This window comes from Emys orbicularis, chromosome 18 (genome assembly GCF_028017835.1).
Source record: "Emys orbicularis isolate rEmyOrb1 chromosome 18, rEmyOrb1.hap1, whole genome shotgun sequence".
Classification (NCBI taxonomy): Eukaryota; Metazoa; Chordata; order Testudines; family Emydidae; genus Emys; species Emys orbicularis.
In genome coordinates, this window is record NC_088700.1 from 12,882,520 (window position 1) to 12,904,431 (window position 21,912).

The following is a 21,912-nucleotide window of genomic DNA, read 5'->3' on the forward strand; positions in this document are numbered from 1 at the left end:
CACCAGGTCCCACAGGGCGTCTATGGCAGAGCTGTGAATTGAACCTAGATGCCTCAGCCACAAGACCATCCTCTGAAACGTTTCTCCGCAGCATCTGAAGAGACGGTGCCTTTGATGGGCCTCCTTCCCATCCCAGCCCCTGCTTCTCGAGAGGCTTCATTCAGCATGTCACCAAGCAGAACATGCGGGACGTTGACGGGTTACAGACCCCAAGCTGGGTTTTCAAGTTCTGCTTGTATGCAGGGAATGGGAGAGGCACCAGGGAAATGGTTGTAGCTGCTGAGGAATAAATCTAGTTTATGCCACTGATGAAGTGTCCCGAAAGAACCTTGGGCCAGTGACGGATTGGCCTAGCAGAGCTCCACTGGGTCATACCCACACCTTCTCACAACATCCTACACCAGGGATTTGGAAGCAAGCACAAGGAGATGCCTACACCAGCAAAGCTTTCCCCAACGCAAATCTGGCCAGCTTCTGGCCACTCTAAGGGGACCGGAAAAATGCAGCCTTACAGCCAGAAACCTATTGCATAGGGGGGAAGGGGAGAGCCACTGAGCTGTGGGAAGGCAGAGAGGATCTCACCACCTCATTTAAAGCAATCACTTCCTGTTTCCCCCTGGTACAGAGCAAAATATGGTTTCCAAAAAAACAAAAGTGAAGACAAAAAACAGACAAGCCCAGCATGTTTGGCTGAATCTCACTGAACAACCTGGCTGCTTCTCAGCGCAGCAGGAATAGCAAACAGTTGAGTTCACAGCAACTGCACCAGCTGAGGTTGGGTGTGTGGTTTATGGCCAGAAAAGTGACTTTATAAAAATGGTTCTTCAAATATTTGCTCCCTACACATCTTCAGAGTCACATCTGCTTCAGTTACTGAAGGATCCTCACAGCCAGCCCCAGCGTGCATTCACTACAGCTGACTAAGAACAAGCCACAGTATAGGACCAGATTCTCCTCTCCAATGTACCGGGCTGACCCCACTGAAGGGACCAGTACGGCCCTGGCATACCCGAGAGGACAATTTGGTTTGTAGAATCTGTTCTGCTTTATGCTTCAACCAAGTCGCCAGTTAATGCAAAATTCCAGAGTCTTTATTGCTGGTTACAAGGGACGGAATGAGCAGGAATCAAACACAGCTTTTGATTTGCAGATCCCAAGCTGAGCTGCAAAATCGGGGGGGGGGGGGGTGCCACACCTAGACAGAACAGTCCTCAGGAGAAACCCTTGGGCTTAAGCAGGAGGTTCCCCTCCACAGCCCAATTTCTTCTCCCTCTTGAAGCTGCTGCGAAGCATCATATCAAACTGGCCACCTCCAAAGTATTATGGTGGTGCCCACAGGCCCCCAGCTGAAGTCAGGACCCCATAGTGCTAGGTGCTGTACAAACATCCACACAGTCCCTGCTTAGAAGAGTTTACAATCTTGAGAAACAAAGTGTACAAAAGGTAGGAGAAAAGTATCCCCATTTTACAGATAGGGAACTGAGGTGAGAGACAGCAGTGACTTGCCCAAAGCCATAAAAGGAAGCCTGTGGCAGAACATGGATATCCTGAATCTTAGGCCTGTGGCTGAACCACCAGGCGATCCCTAAGTTTCTGTAAGGTAAACAAATGTGATAAATACACAACCCCAAAATGAAAGGGGGGGGAGGGAGTCAGCTTTCTGGTATAAATCCAGAGGCCACTGACTTCAGTAGCATGATTTTGCATTTCCACCAGTGACAGAGTAGCTTGGTCCCGCACTGGGATTTCCCAGTGGAATCAGACTGGAGAAGGTTGGTTTAGAGACCCTGTGCATTGCTCTACTTTGCACAGCAGATACGCTCCTTGACCTTAGGAGTTTGCAGTCCAACGAGGCAGATTGTTCTGCTAGAGTTTTGAACCTTCCTCGATTCGGCAGCATCAGTTCACCGCTGTGGACAAGCCCAAACTTACAAGTTGTCTGGCCGTCAATAAGGCACAAGAGGAATCAGCACCATAAGGCACAAGGGAAAGCCAGGCTAACACAGTAAGTCTGACCCCGACATCGCTGTCCAGCATAGATCACATCCTCTAATGCAAGGAGGAACAGGGAGACAGCCCAGCATCTCTTCTGCCAGAGGGATCCAGTCATCAATTGGAGGACCGGCCACAGCAACACACACTACAGTTCACCTTGTCGCTCCTCTGAGTGGGAGTAAAATTCACCACTTCCTGCTTCTGAATAATGCTTACCAAGGCTGCAGCCTACATTCGATCCAGCCAGGGGACTGAACACACACGCCTAGCGGATGTCAAACACAGATCAGCATCTTTGCCAACCATGCTGCCCAGGACAGACTTGTGCATTATGGGCCTGATCCAAAGCCCATTAAAATCACTAGGAGCTTGAATGGGCTTTAAATCAGGTGCGCTCTGGGGGTATGCACAGCTTAATGCTCAGAGGGGCAGGGTTTAAGCCTATATATTCAGAAGAAATCAGGGAGACAAGAGGGCACATGGGAAAACGACACTGTCCTGCATGATGGGTACTTATTTATTGTCAGGAAGGGGATCATTAGGTCTTAAAACATGCCTGAGTCTCAGACTGCCCATGTTAATAAGAGTACCATGTTTGTGTTTGGTCACACCAGAGAACTGACTGAAACTGAAGATTAATGGGGGTGAGGGGAGAAAGAAAGCCACTGAAAGAGGGTGATTGGAAAAAGAGCCCACAAATACAGGAGACCAAAAAAGGGGGAGGGGGGGGGAAGGGATGTGTCTTCCCTGGAATTTTCCATTATGTTCTAACCAACCCCTGCAAATTTCAATACAGACCCAACACAGCCATGAGTGCAGGGCACTGGACTAGATGACCTCTTGAGGTCCCTTCCAGTCCTACAGTTCTATGATTTATTTCTAGTTGTGTTTGATCCTAGCCAGGAGTGAACCAACATCTGGTATGTCTACACTCCAGCTCGCATGGGTGTAGACACAGTAAAGACATGGCTAGTAATCCCAGGGTAAACAAACCCAGGGAGAAAGACCCCAGCCCTCAGAAAGAGCCAGCGTGAGGGTAAAGCGCCATCCTACAGAAAGCCCCACCCCAGCTGGAACACCACAATGTACTGTAAGGGTTAGGGTTTTCTGCAGACCACTTTTAAGGGAAGCTGCTCCATTACTTTGAGGGGTAGCAGCCTTTGCCTAACACTGCCTTTAGTGCTGTTCCTGGGGGCTCACAGTCCACGCTGCTCAGGGCTGGCCAGTTCTCCGGCTGCTGCCCGGTCGGCTGTCGCAATCACTCTGGGCGAGGTCAGCCTGTCACCACCACAGCGCCTGTTCAGCTGCAAGCGTTTTCCTGTGCGCCTTGCAGGGGGTGGGAGCAGCTCCCTTCCCTCCAGGCAACCGAACACCATCTGCAGCATAACTTAAAGCAGCCACACAGCTGCTCCAGGGGAAACACCCAGAGAGGAGGCTCAGCAAGGGCAAAGGCTGGCCTGTATTATCAGGAGCACAAATTGCGGAAGGACGACTGTCCAAGAAGGCAGCACTAGAGAGGAGTGGGTCAGACACCGCTCCCATAATCCTGGTGGAACACTACTGAAGGCAGTGCGGGGCCCAAGGGGGCCAGTCTCTGAAACATGCCTTCAAATGTTCAAATATGGAGATATCCTATCTCCTAGAACTGGAAGGGACCCCGAAAGGTCATCGAGTCCAGCCCCCTGCCTTCACTAGCAGGACCAAGTACTGATTTTTCCCCAGATCCCAAAGTGGCCCCCTCAAGGATTGAACTCACAACCCTGGGTTTAGCAGGCCAATGCTCAAACCACTGAGCTATCCCTCCCCCCTTAATGCACGCTCTCCATCCCTCCGGTCAGTCGTCCCTTTAGATCCAGGGAAAGGAAAGGTAAGTCATCTAGTAGCTAGAGCATGGAGTCTGGACTCTAGCTCCCAGTCCCAGCTCATTGGGTGACCTCAGGCTAGTCCATAAACGTCTGAGCCTCCGTTCCTGCTCCCCAATCTATAAAACGGGGACAATGCTGCCTCACAAAAGCGCGACGAGGCACAATTAATTCACGTTCACAAAGAGCAGCGAGATATCCGTGGGAAGGTATTCGAGAAGCGCCAAGAGACCGGAGCAGAGATCCAAACTGCGATGTTTAGATCAGGACCCCAGTGCCGCAGCTCAGGCCCACCCTCTTGTCAAGCACTCACATGCAGGACAGCAAAGGGAAAAGCAAGACATTATTCCGCACCTAGTACACAAAACTAATTGTCGACATAAGGTTCTGATCACTCTGTTCTGGGCTCCCAGGCAATGTCTCTCAGCGGGGATAAGGGGAGAGGAGACTCTCCCATACCCAACAAGTACCTAACGGGAGGAGTCCCCCAGCCTCAATCCAAGCACAGGGTGGCCTTTAAGCATGTGATCAGCACACAGTTACTCCCATTGAGTTCAGTGGAGCTCAAGTCCTGGGCTGCATCAAGGAAGCAGGTACGCCCAGGTCACCGCACAAACCCAAGACCATGCCAGCAACCTGGGATATCCTTGTGATTTGCATTTCACTAGCGCCCCCCCAACATGCAAGCCACTTCCCAAGCGCAGAGGAAGACAGCCCGCCCTCAAGGAGCTCACATGGGGAGACCGACAACGTTAAGGGAAAGCAACATCCCATCGTCCGTACATCCAGAATCCCCAAATTATAAAGGGCCAAGCCCTGAAGTCTCTTCTCAGGAGGCAAAACTCTCATTCAAGGCATGGGGCAAAGCCAGAGGCCCTTACCCAGGCAAACCTCCACTGAGCAAGGGCTTCAGAATTTGGCCTAAACACACCAGGGATACAGAAGATTACTGTCGGAGTACAACTGGGCCGGCCTCAGCTAGTGTAAAATCAGTGAAATGCCATTAAAATCCATGTGCACCCAGAGGATCTGGGCCCATTGTGTTTTGTGGAAAGGGAGGGCCATTGCAAGCTCTACTGTTGCCTGTTAGAGGCCACAAGTATTTGCACACTATTCACAATAGGAGCGCGGCAATTGCCACAGTAACCGTAGTCACTTCTCACAAGAGGGTCCATGGTTTTAATGGCAACCATTATAAGGCCCAGATCCAACCCCCCTTTCCTGGGGGCCCCCTTGTTTAAAGGCACCAATTTGTGAATGTCCAACATTCATTCACCACAGCTCTTTTCCTGGTGCCTCTCTAAAGGTGCAGCCCAGTGGGTGATGAAGGTGGCTTCTTGCATCTTATCCCCAGAGCTGGCATGTGACAGAGGGGGGAAAAGATTTGCTCTTGTCAGATGCTATGTGCATCTTCTGCCTCTCAGTCCTCCAGTGCCAGGGAGACATCCCCCAACACACACAGCCCCCGTCTTTGAGGTTGGGACCGGGAACTCCCCCAAAAGACACAAAGCAGAATTTAAAGGGTGGGGATTTGCAACATGCTGCCGGTTTGGAGACGGGGGACCCCATTTTCAAAAGGCTGAGTCCGTATTTACTCCACTCTGCTGCCTACGTAGACTGTGAAATGAACAGCAGTCTGTGGGCTGCAAACCCAAGGGGAACGGTGAGTCACTCGCCTTCTGTGTGTCTTAGTAAATGTCAAGCAACGTTTGATAGCCAATCTCCCTCTCCCCCCACACACACCATTTTTGCCAGCTCTGGATCAGTGGGCACGAGGAGAGAAAACAGGAACCCCATTAGTTCCACCTAACGAGACCTGGGCAGCTGGGTTGAAAATTTCACTGTCCCTACTTGACTTTCTAAGGATGCACTGTGTGGAAAGGTTTATTATAGGCACAAGACGCAGTTATGGAACCCATTCAGGCCTTCAGCATTTCCAGTACAAATACCCTGTTTCCACGGGGTCGAAAGAGTTAAACCAAACACCGCCACTCGCTTCAGAGCTGGAATTTGGGGGTACGTTTCCCCAAAGAAACCCCACGGCCTATGTCAACTGACTCGGGCTCCTGCTGTGGGGCTAGAAACCATGTCGATGTTTGGGCTGCAGCCGAAGCCCTGAGACCCTCCCTACCCGCCAGGTGTCAAAGGCCAAACATCGACACTGCTATTTTTAGCCCTGCAGCATGAGTCCAAGTCCCTTGACCTGAGCTCCGAGACTCACTGCTGTGGGGGATTTGTTGCTGGGTAGACAAACCCTTGGTGAACAAAAACCTAGCCAGGGAAGGGGGGAGAGGAGGAGTTATTTGTTAAAAATAGTTTAAGTGATAGATGAATCGGCAAACCCTTAATTTGATTTTTCGCTTCTCTAATTTCTGTCAACCTGTCTGTCCATGCCTGGATTAAGCTCCTTGGGGCAGGGAGCTTCTCCCTTCTTGAAAGAAGCCAGGATTTCTAGGTGCTATCAAATTAACAGTGAGCCAAAACCAGAACCTCCAGTCTGAACCCCGAATTCGGGAGTGAGCAGAGATTTGTGATGCATCAACTCTACATGTGCCACCCCCCCCCCCCAGTCCCACAACCAGGATTTGGAACCACCAAGGAAGAAACATCCCCTTCCCCACACAGAGAATATACTACAGATTTTACAGTGAGCTGCCCAGTGTGTGCAGGGACAGGGATTCTGGCCATCTAGGGCCTGATCCAAAGCCCAGGGAAGACAATGGAAGCCTATCAGGCCCTTAGTGAGTTCTGCATGGATAGCCACACCCAGCCCCTCCGTCTACATACCTCTTCGGTCCCACAGACATGATCAGCGGATAATACGTTCCACACCATCAGGTCTTGGTGCCTTGACTTAGGGAACTCCCAGTAACTAAGTGCAAGACTTCTGGACTTAATCTTGTCCCTACAGTTTTGGTTCTAGGTTGGAGCCTATTCTAGAAGAGGCCCCAAGTTCTGGTTACAACTGGGATGCAGCCTTTAACGCAGTGGTGCTCAGACCGCGGTTCACGGGCCGCCAGCGGCTCTTTAATGCTTTTCCTGTGGCTCTTTGCAGCCAACTATATTAAAACACTGATTTAATTATTAACCAATCAGGATGCTTTTACTATATTAACCAATTACATTATCAACTTGCATTAAGTTATTAACTGATTTACTGTGACAATAATATATACAAAAACCAAAATATTTCCCATCACATTTTTTTTCAAAGCGCAACTAGTACTGTAGTGAATGAAATAGTGAATTCACACGACTGACTCTCTTGGGTAGCATTGATCACTAATTTGGCTCCTGAACCACTGAGGTCTGAGTATCACTGCTTTAACCTAAGACAGGCTGAGAAGACTGGGAGCAATCCAGAGGGCTTTGGTACCTATCAGTCCATGGTGTGGTTCCTAATGCAGCTGCTTTTCAAAGCCAACAAACAATTCTGAGCTGCAGTTTTGCAGCCAGCAGTCCAGAATGTGCATTAGAGCCTCTCTGAGCGACCAGGGATGGGAGTACTTTTTTAAAACAAGCCCAATACGTTTCATTTCCCAGCGAGCTCCTGCTTGCCCACCAGTTTGTACAGTTCTTTTAATTTCCTCAACAGCTCCACTGGCTTCCCCATTCATTGCAGGATCAAACACAGTCTTGTTTTAAAAAGCTTTCTGTGGCCTTGTCAAAATCTATATATGAAAGCTTCTCACCCCATCCACCACAAGTCATCTTTCCCTTCAGAATCCCACCCTACTGGGGGACACAAAAGCCTTCTCCCCTACAACAGGCTCTATCCAGAGCAGCCTCTCTGCATCTCTCCAGCTCAGTCTCCACCTCTTTTTGAGTCTCATCTGCAAACACTGTTTCCCACCCTCCCTCTGCTATATGTTCATCTTCACTTTGTATTTCATTAACACAGTAGAGCAGCTTGCATGAAAGATACTCGACAATATAAAGTTAGATTGTATTGTATTATTGAGAAAGTGACCTCCAGTGGTCAATAACGCCTTCACCCATCAGCTTAAGGCATTAGATCCTGTTGCCAGTCACTTTCTCAACTCACAGGACAAGTTTGCCAGTCTCAATCTCCCCTGCAATCAGATCGTTATACTGCAGCATTTGCACTTATATAGCACTTTCCAATCTCAGAATGCTTTGCACACACAACTCAATCCATCCATTACTGCAGCTGTACTGGAGTTTGGATGGAAGGGTAAAGTATTAATCATCTTCATCATGTAGGTCTTCCTAATCAGTCTTGTTAATGGTTCATTTGTCTTATTCCAAATGCTTTTATCCAGGTAGATAGGCGAGCTATATTAGTTTAAGTGCTGAGTATTTAGGGTTATGACCAGCCCCACTGCTGCACTGGAAACACAAGACCTGTGAAACTCCAGGGATCTGATTCCCTGCAATTCAGTCAGAGGCATTTGCCCCAATTTTTCATGCAGGGATAAATTTAGCCTCGGGGATACACCCAGCCTATGCACCATTTAAGTCCCACTAAAGCAGTCCCCTTGCTGGTTCTCTGCCCAGGGGTGAATTACACCTCCTTAGAGCTGGATGATCGGCTCTACCCTGTTCACTCTCCTTTTGCATTCGCTGTCTGTGAACAACCGGTGGAAAGCAGATTTCTAAGTCATGAGCACACATGGTCATGAGAAGCATGAATTACCCAGCACCGGGGGTCAAAGTAACAACCATGCTTTAAAAACCAAAAGCAAAAGTGCAATGCAAACTTGTTCCAGATACGGCCGGTAATGTTAGAGGTTTTCTTCTGCTTTCACCAACAGGACTGAAGCAGGAAAACAGAGTGCGTGCAAAAGTGTGCGCACAAAAGTGTGCATGCAAATGCTTGCACAGTCGATCCCAGCTGCACATGCAAGCCAGAGAACGGTGCATTAAAATAAAGAGCAAGGCAATTTGCCTGTGCATTTAGCTATTTTGCTTACACTGCTCTAGTAAGTGCACTTGCGCATGGAGTTGTGAGCCTGCATTTGTACTTTTTGCCTTCAGATCTCTCCTTTTCTTTAAAAGAGCTGGCCCTTACGTTTTCAGTACCACTTCCATCTAAAATGACCTCACTCAGCAGCAGGGGAACTGCCTGCTGGAAACTTAATGCTAATTCTAACTGAGAACTATTTTCAAGTAGGACTCATGGCTGCAATACATGGAGAGAGAATTCTCAGCACATCAGCTTTTAGGAGGAGGCAGAGCAAAAACAGGCGAGCCCCTAAGTGAGAGGATTGGGTTTTAGACCTGAGCTCCTTCCTACAGGAGAGCCCCTTCTTGAGAGGTGCTTAGCCAGCCTGCATCACAAGGGTGTGGGTAGTGACTTGATCCCTCCCATTTGGAAAATGGGCATGGCAGAGAAGCAGCTGCCCCCTCCTCAGAGGGACTCCCCAGCCTCTGGTCTTTGGGGGTCCTCCTGAAGCTGTCCAGGGAAGACACCTTTCACATCTGCCCTCTAAGGGGCTGTTGCTTGGCCTCTACTCCCCTTCTCCCCCCTCACACACAGGTGAGCTTAGAAAAAGCTCCTGACTGTTGGCAAATCTAGTGATAGGAGTTGAAGTCTCGGTGTAACCTTGTTTCTCTGCCTCTCCTCTGGCTCCTGCTGTAGGCGGTGGATAACTAGCTTCATGGCCACACAGGCTATGTGGGGGGGGGGGGTGGAAGATGAGGGTCTAGTTAACCAGCTTCTCTCCTGAGGGGTTCTGTTTAGACAGCACGAAAGAGTAAAGTTCCCAAAGGGATGGGGAGAATCTCTTCCCAAAGCTACATACACCCTTGAAAGTCATGGTCTAATGGGTAGAGCATAGGGCAGGGAGCTAGCAATGCTCACATTCTAGTTCTAGCTATGACCTACTTGCTGTGATACACCCCCTCCCGCCCCCCCAAGAGAGTGTAGAGATGCTTGGATCAGACTCAGCTCTAGCAAGAGCTGCTACAAACCAGAAAACTTCCTTACACCTCAGTCTAGCCCTAGCCTCATCTGCCAATGCAAAGCGTCTTCCCAAGTCAAGCAGTGCCAGTTAAATATCGGTACAGCCTTTCAAACAGATCAAATGCCCAGTGGTTCCCCTCTCTGGCATGAATCCACAGGAGTTCTGCGCTTACCATGTAGCAATGCAGCCTGCCTGCGAAGTAACCTCCCAATGCAGGCAGCAGGGTCCTGTGCCACATGGGACAGAGCAGCTACTTACCTTACAGTAACGGCGTTTGAGATGCTGTAGTCCGTGTGGCTCCCGCAATGGGTGCAATGCGTCCCATTCGGGAGAGACTGGCGTTTAATACCCCAGTCCAGCAGGGCTGTGCATGTGTCCTGTACCTCCTCATGCTTCCATGTGAGGATCAGGGGTGGGGCAGCTGCCACCATCTCTTAGTTCTCTTGCAATTCATAGCCAGTGATCCCAGAGACTCCTAGGACCAGAGACCGAGGACGAGTCGTGGGCTTCACACTGATCGCATCCTTGAAGACTCAGTTACTGCAGGGTAAGTAACCATTCTCCCCTCCCTTGGCATATGTACCAGTGCAGCTCTCACTGTAGGTGAGGGCAACCAGTGCCCTCCCTGGATGGTGGGACGGAGGCGTTTCAGTGATTGCCTTACTGCTCTCCCGAACTTAACACAAGTCAATGGGCGGCTCCACACTGCAGCCTTTCAGGTCTCAGACTGGAACGTTCCTGAAGCAGGTGGAAGATGCTGCCTGTGCCCTGGTGGAATAAGCCTGGATGTTCGAAGGGAGAGGCTTGCCAGCCATCTAATAGCAGTTGGAAATACACTGAGCACCACTTAGTTTGAGGAGTTTGGCCTCTCGATTGGCTGGATACAACCAAAGAAGCAAGGTGACAGGCAGAAAGGCCCAGTCCTATTAAGCATGCAGCTTTTTTCCTCCTGGCATCAAGTGCAGCTTCAGGAAAAAAGAAGCCCGCCCACATCTAAAAGCTCCTCCCCCAGCCTTGTGGGAGGAGCCACTGGACCCAGGATCCAAATTAATACGGGGGACAACTCAGGCTAGGTCTACACTACAGCGGGGGGTCGACCTAAGATACGCAACTTCAGCTACGTGAATAGCGTAGCTGAAGTGGCGTATTTTAGGTCTACTTACCTGGCTGTGAGGACGGCGGCAAGTCGACCGCTGCCGCGCCGCCGTCGACTCCGCTACCGCCTCTTGCCGCGGTGGCTTTCCGGAGTCGACGGCAGAGCTATCAGGGATCGATTTTATCGCGTCTTCACTAGACACGATAAGTCGATCCCCGATAGACCGATTGCTACCCGCCGATCCGGCGGGTAGTGAAGACGTGCCCTAAAGAACAACAGGGACAGGAGTGGAGGTCAAAGATTCAAAACTAGGGATCCAGAGAGGGACACCGAGCTGAGAACCCCGGACAGCATCCGCTGCTCCTCAAAAGATGTCTAGGGAGCCAGCGGACGCCGCCCAGAGGAACTCTGCCTGGATACGTGAGACAAGGGAGGAAAGGAAGAAGACTGGCAAAGTGACTGATGGAATTCAACCTGAACCAGAGACCATCTTAGAGACAAAACATGGAGTGTGGTCTCAACACCGCCTTTTAGACCCTGCGGAAGGATATGTAAGGTGGTCCAACAGTGAGGGATTGGAGCTCACTGACTCTTCATGCTAAGGTGATGGCAAGGTAGCGTACTGAGCATGCAGTGCTTCAGAGGGAGACTACATTTTAGGAGGAGAATGTGGAGGTTCCACCTAGGAGCCAGGTCTCTTACTGGAGGATAAGTATGAAGGAGGCCCTTGAGGAGTTCTGATACCATCCGACATGAGAAGATCGGTCCAGATGTCGTCTGAGTACAACATGCCAACGTTGCTTCATGGTGAAACTTGGAATGAAAGGATAGTCCTCCATGTGTCAGGAGCAGCATATAGTCAAGGATCTTCCATATTGAGGCCTCTCGGGGTCTTGTTTTATACTGCTTACATGGAAAATCTCTTCCGTTCCGAGAAATGGGTCTTACCAGCATAATCGGCAGAGGTGGCTTCCAACAGTCCCCTCAAGTTTGTTGACTTGTTGTAGGAGTGAGGTCGAATGCAGCTGGCTTGCCTGCTAGCAGGATTCTGGAGCTCATCTCTTCAGGGCATGGATGAAAACTTCACGATCACGCCAGCAGACTGAACTTCAGCCTCACGTCTCACAACACATGCACCCTTGTGGAGAACGAGGGGCATACTGAGTATCTGCTTGATATATCGGGATTCTCTAAAAACAAGAGACTGCTGTGTCCATCTTTCAGGGTAATTCGCCTACTGCAGGATGGACAGAGCTTGAAGCCCACAGGTTTTGAGTCTGTCATGTGAAGTAACTGTACGGGGGCAGGGGGGAGAAGAGGAGAGGCTTAGCCATCAATACTCAACCCAAACAGGTTGATAGAGATCACTGCAGTCATATACCAAAGAATCAGAAGAGTCTTGAGGTTCTCTAGAAGAATTAAAAACAAAGAACAGCTCAAAACTAGCATGTCCGACACTCCCTAGGTTCAGCTTGCTGCCAGGGGCAGTGAGAGGGAACTGAGGGACAGTAGCACCGCCCCACCCTTAGGCCCTCATATGGGAGCACAAGGAGACACTGGCTGCCTATGTGGTCCCAACAGACACTTATTCAAACACTCTGGACACAAGGCATGTGTGCCCCTACAGTGGAATCCATACTGCCATATGTGAAAAGCCTGTACCATGGGACCGCATAGGATGCATGCTGCAACAGCTAGGAACTACAGATGTGCAGATCTGTATCCTCCCAGCTTCAGGGTCAGATTCAGACCTGGACTTCACAGTCCCCAGTCCAGACAATTCCAAACTCTTGGGGAGTCTATATTCAAATCCACAGTCCATAGTCTAGGCCCATCTCTGCTAAAGACCATTGGGGGCTGAGTTTAGGATCCCATGGTCCTTTCCTTTCACGTCTCACCTAGAGCTGTGCCAATGCTCCCAATGACAGTGCAACACAGGGAACAAACCCAATACTCAAGACCAGGCTCATGTAGCAATTCCAGGGCAGTCACAGAACTTTCCAGCCTTGGTCAATTACCAAAAAACACAACCCAGGAGATTTCAAGATAGTTCCATTTGAGGACTCAAAGCACAGCTAAGGGTATGTCTACACTGCAAGCAGGTGTGACTGCTGCTTGTGTACATATGATCAAGCTAGCTCAGCTACTGGCGGCACGAGCTTCGGCACGGGCTAGCCCATGCCGAATTACCCAGGGTTCCAGGCCGGTTCATACCACCCAGGCCCCAGCCTGTGCTGCCGTGGCTTCTCTGGGTACCAAAAGCTTGGTATCTGGTACCAAAGCTTGCTTGTGTATGTCTACACAAGTTGCAGTCACACCCTGTGATTACAGTGTAAGCATATCCTTAGAGTACCAAGCCAGGCAAAGGGGAACTGAAAAATGTTCCCGTGATACCCATATGGAAAGAAACCGGAGTTCCACACACCTCTTGTCTGGCCCTTGGAGCATTCTTCTGTGGTCATTCTCCTTTGATGGAGTAGTGAGGTTTTATTGTTTAAGGGGCCCTGATCCTGCAGGCCTTAGTCAGAAGCCACAGTGCAATCAACAAGGGCCAGATTCTGATCTCTTCCCTCACATTGCAAAGCACCTTCCTGCACAAGAGAGCCATTAACTGCAGATGAGTTTCCTGTGGAGCAAGGCTCTACCCAGGTGAGTAGGGATGTCAGAATCCATCCCAAGGAGATTTGCCCAAGGACAGACTGCAGGATCAGAAGCAAGAAGAGCTCAAGGCATCAATTCATATTTGGCTCTGGATCCAGGAGCCTTCCACCCCATACTTCACAACTTGGGACACCCCCAGCCTTTCGGTTCGTTACAGAGTCTGGGCCAGCTGCAAAACACAGATGCAGATTCCGACTTGGATTACTCAACTTTTGGGGGAGAGCAGAGCCAAAACCCTGGATCCAAACATTAGAGATATGGGAGGCCGGCCAAAAATCCAGATCTGGGTTCCCACCTCCTTTGACTCCCCTCCACTGCAAAGTTGGGGGTCTGTGAGTTTTGTGCAGGGCCCATCACCACCGAGAGCAGCTTCAGTTCTTTAGAAAGTCTGCTACTAGCCACCCTCCTTCCAAATTTTCATCCGGACTCCACAAGCCCTTTTCCTCTTCCCCTTAAGAGGGAGGGATCATTCAGAAACCTTGCTGTGGCTGGGGAAGCGGAGAGTTTTCACCTGCCCATGTGCTCATGAGTCAGAGCCATTCTTCCAGGCAGAGACGAGAGGCATCCCCCCGCCCTCCCCTCTTCTACTTCTGCCTCTTTACATGCTGCTGCCAACAGTTTAAAGGGGATTTTTTTTTTTCAGTCCTCCCAGTGGGTGGGGAAAATCCCTGGTGTCGAACTTCAAAAGGAAATCCTGAGTTCACATTGCATTTCATGTTGAACTCTGCAGTTTAACCACAGGACTTCAGAGCGCGCCCACGCCCCAAACTCCGCTGCGTCTTAGAACAGCACCAGGCACTGTCTGACCTGAAAGGGAGAGACGGCCGGGTGCCGTGCGCTGCGCACAGCGCTAGGGGAAAGGAAATGTTCTCAGCACCCTGCCGAGTCACACTGGAAGAAGCGGAGAGGGAGAGAGACAGGCCACGCTGCGCGAATGGGGAAAGAAGCAGGGAGACGACAAACTCGCTGGAGTCCCAGCTGCGGCGGGAGCATTTCTAAAGCGAAACAAAGAGAGGGGCTGAGTCACAGTTTGGCCACGGATCCGGAATCCGAAACGCTTCAGTGCCAGGTGTTTTGTTCAGCCCATTCCGGACACTGGGAGCAGCTGCAAAGTTTGACTCTGATCCGAGCATGGGTGAGGGTTGGTTTGGACCCAGTGCTAACCCATTGACAGGGCTCACCTTCACCCTCTGCCCTGCTCTTCAGGGGGAGGGTCCCTAATGACGCCCCCACAGGCCTGGGGCTAGTCTCCTCTTCGTGGGGTAACGGATCCACATCGGGAATGTCTACTCCCCAAACTGGGGCGACTCACTGCAAGTCTTCCAGCATCCACCTCCCCATGGAGACAAGGCGCCCACTTGCCTTGTGCCCTGTCCTTAAGGCTGAGGTCTTTAGCCACAGCCGGGCCTTGGATGCAGAGTAAAGCCCTTTGCACAAGTCTGAGAACCCGAGACCGACTCCGGCCAGAGAGAATAAGGGGACAGTCCCCATGCCACAACACACCCCATCATCTCCCAGAAGGCCGCTCTCCAAGGGCACCCATAAGCAGGGGGTGGTCTCAGGAGCACTCATTCATCCGCTCAATGTGTCTGAGGATGTGACATAGCGAGGGCCCTACCAAATTCACAGCTGTGAAAAACCCGTCAGACTGTGAAATCTGGCTATTAGAGGGGTGGGTTGCAGTATTGCCACTCTTACTTCTGTGCTGCCTTCAGAGCGGCAGCTGCTGCACGGGTGCCCAGCTCTGAAGGCAGCGCCACCACCAGTACAGAAGTAAGGATGAAAATATTGTGACTCCCCTACAATAACCTTGTGACTCCCCACACACACACACCCGCCCTTTTGGGTCAGGACCCTCAGTTATACCACCATGAAATTTCAGATTTAAATATCTGAACTATGAACTTTAAGATGATTAAAATCCTATAACCGTGAAATTTACCAAAATGGACTGTGAATTTGGTAGGGCCCTAGCTATAGCATAGGATGGGTAACAAAGGAGGCAGAGAGCATGAAACTGGGAACACAGCCAGTCCAGACTCACCTGTGTGGGAGTGTTCAGCACTATTGTGGTAGCGCCAGAGACCCTAACTGAGATCAAGGCCTCTCGGTGCTAGGCACTGTACATACACAACAGCAGCGAGACAAAGGAGGGGAAGTTAGATGATTTGAAGGTCCCAGGCAGAGTGAGGACTAGAATCTAGGTCCCTGGACTCAGTGCAGTGCCCTACCCACTGGACCATGCTGCCTTTCTGTGGTGTGAGGGTGAGGCTCACCTGGCACCCCTGGAAACGTGGTGCTGGAAAATGAGCAGTGTCCATGTGGAGTCCTCAGCAAATCACCGGGAGTGGGGCAGCACAGCTTTTAGCACTAGACCGGCCAAAGCAAGGGACATTCTGCAAGGAACAATCCTGGGTGAGCCCCCAGGCGGGATGGGTTAGGGGCCCCTCATAGGTTCCTTCCAGCTCCAATTTCCAGGATGCAATGCAAACCCCAATCTGATCAAGCCTAGAATCCAGCCAAGGCAAGTTTCCTCTATGGCACTTGTGATCTCCAGGGCACACTGGTGACTCTCCATCCAAACTCCATCCCAACCACAGGAAAATCCTATACCCACTGCGTCATCCAAGTAGCCATGCGGGGCAAAGAGGAGACCCCAGGGGTCCAGGGCACAGCAGGGAGAGGGAATCCTCTCACCAGTGAAACTACTGCAGGGCCACAGCGCTCCCCTTCTCCAAGGAACGGCTACAGGATTCAGTAATGGAGCCACCAGCTCCACCACAAAAGCCTCCCACACCTGGTGCGGGGAGCAGGGGCTGGAAGACTTACCGGGGCAGAGTTCTATGGCCACAGATCCTGGCCTCCCTCCACTTGCACATCAGATGGCCTCTGTTCCATTACATCATGGCCCCTGCCAGCACAGAGCGAAACAGAATTGGACCCATTCACTATAGGCCTGTTTTTTTCCTGGCAATTTGCCTCCTTGGCAGACAACTGTCACCCAGTGACTGCTCCTGATGCAGCTCCCAAATCAAGCCAACGGGATCTCATCCAGCAACACAGCCCTGCCCTCTGCCATCCCTCACCAATGCCACATGTCACCAAGGCCTAACCCAAAGTGTGGCAGGGAACAGTGGTTCAATTCTTGTAGTGTCTCCATTTCATACCCCCCATGCCTAGGAACGTCACTCCCCCGAAACCGCCCACCGGCTTCCATCACACATGGCAGCACTGCCAGTCTGAGCTCCTCACAGCAGTTCCAGGTCTGCAAGAGCCAGTGGAGCCCATGCACCAAGATGCCTTTAGTTCGAGTTCCATCCCTTCCTCACGTCCCTGGTCTATATCCAGGCATTCAGCTTGGATCTTCCTCCCGTCAACCCATCCCACAAAGCAGCAGCAGCCTGTGCTAGGTGCACTCAGAAGCGCGCGCCATGGTGCACCGATTGCTGTCTTCTCCACATCCATCTGGATTTGTAGCATAGCGACTTTGAACACCTGAAGGTGCTCGTACTAGACCCAACAAAGAATAGATAGGCTAAAAGCGACCCTTGGGTGGGGTACCCAGAAACCCCTGAAGGGGTATCCAGCAAGCATCCCCCACCTGGAATATCTAGCAACCGAGGATGTGAGATGCTAAGCAACCTTCAGTCCACGGCTGCCCTGCAGTCCACATACATTGCTTTGCCTGTTCACACACTTCTTCCATGGGGTAAACAAGCAGGACTGTACAGGAGACAAACCCAGTGGCATGGCCAACCAAGCCATCCTAGGGCACATCTGTTTGCCCAGAGTCAGAGTAACGTAGGGAAACCACAGGAGGGGGGAAAAGCATCCAGCTCCCATGAGCTGGAGAGGGGATGCTGCTGGGGAACCAGCAGAACAGGGTTGGGACACAGTAGAGGGAACAGTGACAGGCTCTGATCACCACCACCGTGGAGGGAGGAGCTGTGAAGAGAGTCCATGGTAGGCAGCCTGGAGCCCCCATGCTTGAGGAAAGAGCCCATCAAGCAGTATTCCACATGGGCTCCTTATGCAAAAGAGAGCAGGGAGGGGCTTGTAATAGGAGGTCAGGAACCCACATTCCAGAGCAGGACCCCCGATGTACAACAGGAGTATCTGAGACACCCTAGCTATTTCCCGTGTGGTTACTGCTAGGAGCAAAGGGCTGTGGTTATGATGGATGCCACGGGAGAGGCTTTGTTTGCATGGTTATACCTGCTGGCGGGGGGAGCAGCTCGTTGTGCGAGATTCAGGGCTGTGGATGGAAATGATATAAAGTGCTCCTCTACTCCTGAGCAGGGGAGAGAGCGTCATAAGTCAAGACAACTGACCGCCGGGCTTTTAAAGCGCCCACTGAATAGCACAGCTTTGTGACCAGGGCTGAGGGTTACAGAACAAGGGGATCACTGCACCAGTGCATGTCACTTTCATTACTGGGCACTGATTTTGAAACACCCCACATCACTGAAACCTCTTTGTTCTGCTATCAGAGCCCTCAGACTTTGGAGTCCCACCCCACATTTAAGCCTCTGCAGACTGACAAGGAAGCTGATGTGGACCAGATCCAAGGGTGGTGTAAATCAGAACCCCACTGACTTCAGAGCGATGCAGATTTCCGCCAGCGGAGGATCTGGGGTGTGTACTCCCCCCTCCCTACCATGTGTACAACTATATAGTCAAATCACATGCAAGAGAAAAATGGGGAGGGCAGGAGGGGTTGTAACAGTATCCACCGGAGTGAAGAGATTGTGGAATCAGGTTCTGTGCCAGAGGTTACAGGGGCTGTACTGCCTGAGGCAGGCGGTGCCATCTCAGAAGAGCCCCCACCATCAGTGGAGGAAGGTACGTCAGACATCTCCAGCCCATCCCCCAGCAAGCCCATCACCCCATCCCAGTGACTGGAGTCTTGTTCCAAGATGTTTTCCAAAGCTCAGTGGCTGGGATCACGCATGTCAATGCCGTGGCTCAAGGCAGCAGCGAAAGCAGAGAAACCAGCACAGACTATTGTGGTTAACGGGTGCACGGAGGCTGTGATGTGGTTTAAATCCAGAACACGAAACCAAAGAAATCTTTCTATGAATTCAGACAAGCTGAATGAACCATCCTGTGTTCCCCGTTTCAGTCAGGCCCTGGCTCCTTGCAGTCAGCTCTCCCGCTTTGCCCGGCAGCATCCTACCCAGATTTTAGTCCTAGTTTTCCACTTAAGACAACGAGGCCTTTGGAGCTGCCTCCAGCAAACCTAGGGCCCAGCCCAGTGAGCTGTTCTGCAAGCTCAGTTTGCACTGGTGCATCTTGGTCCCTTCTATTCTCTTCCTGTTGCACATAGACCAAAGTAGGACAGCCCCAAGGAGACTAGTTTTGCTGGTTGGGGTGTGTGTGCAGATGTTAGTAGCTGATATATGGGGGGGGGGGGCAGGCTAAATGACAGGGTGGTCCCTTCTGGCCTTGCACTCAAACAGGAGTTGAGTGATCAGCACCTCTCAGGATCAAACCCAATTCCCATAATCCCTTGATCAGATCAACAGAGCAAGTCAAATGGTTAAACCAGCTTAAAACAGAGCAGGGCCAGAGGTGGAAGGGAGAGATCAAGCGAGACTATGAAGACCAACAAGGAGAGGAAAGAAGGGGAAGCCAAGTATGAACGTTGTTACAAGGGATCCAGGGTTATCTGCCCAGGATCAGTTTTACTAAATTGAAGTAGCCAATATTTGAAGTGAATCATGGCTCCACGCCCCTGTGTTATCCACACAGGACACCGCAGGGAACAGACATAAGTTATACTTTGTTGCAACTAAGGTTCTAGCCTTCACCTGCTTCCAAGGAGGGAGACTTGAAAGCCTCTTTGCTTAGTGAGAGTTAAAGACTACATTACGGAAATCCAGTCGGGAACCGTCTGATCCTGCAGTGCCCGACTCTTGACAGCAGTTCGGACACTGCACTGAAATAGTCATCAGCAAAAGACATTTCAGCATTGACTGTGGACTAACCCTTCTAACTAAAAATCACTCTTAACGGGGTGTTGTACCCAAAACAGAGCAGGAACATCTCACCTCAAACCAATCTAGGAGCCCAACCCAGCAAAGCACACACCTCATTTTAAGCACAAATATTCTCATTGAAGTCAATAGGACCACTCATGTGCCTGAAGCGAAGCACATGCTTACATGTCTTGCTGGATCATTACCTACATTCTATAGCTACCCCCATCCCCATGGTGTCCCAGCACCTGAAAGTGTGTGTGTGGGGGGGGAGGTGGAGAAAAATCAGCACAACTCCACAACACCACTCTACATGGAAGAGATGGGGAGTCAAACCTCCACATGGTGCGTGGTCAGACCTTGATGTTCACCGGAGTGGTGACCACAGCTCTGCCCTGCTGCATGTCCAAGGATGAAGCAGCAAAGCGTGGGGTCGATGAACAGCCTAAGTAACCAGGCTGTGGTTACAATGGGCATGAGGAATATCCTTCCCTCACATGGCCCACTACTGGGGCTCCAGCAGTTTGTGTTTCCACCATGCACGTGTGCACACAGAAGTGGCAGAGAGATTCACCGTGGTTCCCTTCCATGGCAGCACAGGAGGAGCCAGCAGGAAATGAGCTCTGCCGTGCCGGACCCTATACAGTATCCCAGGACCCTGTCCTACCCTGGCACAACAGAACTGCATTGGTCACACTGCAGGCAGGCCGGGCCGGCCCTCAACTGCTGTGGAGGGCAGGGCCTGGGAGTCAGGATTTGCCAGTCGGCATCTCTCCTGATTAACGAGCCAATGAGGATCACGTGACTGGATGTTAAAAATACAAGCTAAGCCCTGTAGTGGCAACAGCTGTCAAAGCACCCCTCATTTCCTGGAGCACTGGGTTTCCATTGTGAATGCTTCCCGGGGAATCCTCTTTACCACAGGCCAGAATCTTTTTTTCTGTGGCAGCCAGACCCACCTCCTGTGTCAGGCAATGTAGGGCCAGGTCTTCCGCTGCTGTGAATCAGCTAAACTTCCAGCACAGGTCTGCTGGCGTCAGTGAACACACCAACTGAGGAGCTGGCCCATCGCTTGTAAACAGTATGCTGACATCCTCATGTTAAGGGGGAGAGGTTTACCCCAATTTTATCTATATCCGGGCAGCTCCCCAAACCAAAACGGTTGTCCAGGAAAAGGCTGAAGCCAAGCGTACCTGGATCACGGATGTGTCAGATGGGAAGCCACCCCGTGCATCTTTGCTCGTAACAGGAAGCTAATTTTCAGTGTTTGTCCCAATATGGACAAATAATGGCAGGTCGGCTGGGCAAGCTGACCTCAAGGAATTTAAGACCAGTCCATCTTTCTGCTCATACCTAGAGGTTTCTCTCCCTTCATGGAAGTCCCATCATGTTCTAGGAGCTCCTGGTGAGGTTATGTTCAGGGGCTCTCAAGCCCTACATCCCTTCTGCCTGACTTTCCCTCTTCTCCCCTATTCCGGTCTGCCTAGAACTGGGGCAACTACAGGTAGAATGCCAGTCCATGAGCCCACAAAGCAGCTAGCCATGCTGTCTTTGGGAATTACTTTCAAATCCAGAGCTCAGCCCCCAGGCCTCTACGACGAGCCCTGATTTCCACCCCAGATCTAGATTTTAATCATCGTTAGGGACACACCCAAGTTGTGATCCCAGATCCTAACAGTCCCCAATCTTCTGGAAAGTTCAGCTTCAGATTAACACATCATGACTGTTGACCCAAATTACATCAGCATACAGCCGCTGCAGGAACTAAATTGCTTTTGTAGGTCCACACCACATTCCTCGTGTCGGTGGTACGCGTCCAGGCGTGCTTGTACCAACTGTACTGTCAGTGCGGGGCATTGTAGGACATCTTCTGAAAGCCAGTAACGGTCGATGTAAGTAACAGTGCGTACACTGACAGTGTGTCGACTTAACTACGTCGACACTGACTCTCCGCCTCTCGTGGAGGTGGAGTTATGTTGCAGGGCATAGCAGGGCAGTTGCATCGGTGGGAACAAAATTTTAGTGTAGACACTGACAGGTTGACATAAACTGCCTTGCGTCAACCAACTCTGTAGTGTAGAATAGGCCTTAGTTACAGTCAGTAGTTACACAGGAACATGTGGATGACTACACATTATGCCCCATGTATAGTCAAGGTCTTGGCTGGAGATCATTACTGCATTGAGAAATAATCCAAGTGCCAAAACAGGCCCTTAAAAGTACCTATTAACACTTGGAAATGTAGGAATTGCCAGATTGGATTATACTGGGTCTGTGTAATCTAGCATCTGCCTCTGACAGTGACCCGTGCCCACTCCTTCAGAGAACGCAACCCTGCAGTAAGCAGGGATGGGAATAAAATGCCCCATAGAAATGATTCCTCCAGAGCCCTA